We start from the raw sequence: 570 nt of genomic DNA, 5'->3' as shown, positions 1-570 counted from the left end.
CGGGCCTCCCGCGTGGCAGGCGAGAATTCTACCACTGAACCATCAATGCGATATATTGTTATTCCATCACGGACATTTCAGGAAATATTGAATTTTATGTGACATAATGCAGATTAAGTTAGTATCAGTACTCGATAATGTAGATTCCATATCTATAATAATAATCTAGTCAGTTGTTTCCACCTGAAATTTACATACGTCTCGCATGGGCAATGTGCGAGATTTCCGCGCTTTTAGTGACACACCGAAATAACGTCATATTGAACTATTAATTGACAGCACCAAAATCATTTTGCATTGGCCGGGAATCGAACCCGGGCCTCCCGCGTGGCAGGCGAGAATTCTACCACTGAACCACCAATGCGCTATGTTGTTTTTCCATCACGGACATTTCAGGAAATATTGAATTTTATGTGACATAATGCAGATTAAGTTAGTATCAGTATGCAGATTAAGTTAGTATCAGTACTCGATAATGTAGATTCCATATCTATACAAATAATCTAGTCAGTTGTTTCCACCTGAAATTTACATACGTCTCGCATGGGCAATGTGCGAGATTTCCGCGCT

At 40.2% G+C, this 570-nt stretch overlaps 1 non-coding gene across 1 annotated transcript; it reads right to left on the bottom strand.

Moving 5' to 3' along the window:
- Positions 1-293: 293 nt before the first annotated feature.
- On the bottom strand, positions 294-364 carry TRNAG-GCC (transfer RNA glycine (anticodon GCC)). The gene has a single exon. It is a non-coding gene; the product is annotated as a tRNA-Gly (tRNA).
- Positions 365-570: the final 206 nt, after the last annotated feature.

Source organism: Saccoglossus kowalevskii, chromosome 17 (genome assembly GCF_978046115.1).
Source record: "Saccoglossus kowalevskii chromosome 17, keSacKowa6.1, whole genome shotgun sequence".
NCBI classification, from domain to species: domain Eukaryota; kingdom Metazoa; phylum Hemichordata; class Enteropneusta; family Harrimaniidae; genus Saccoglossus; species Saccoglossus kowalevskii.
Note: the sequence above shows the minus strand (reverse complement) of the source record. Positions and strands in the feature narration are given on the sequence as shown.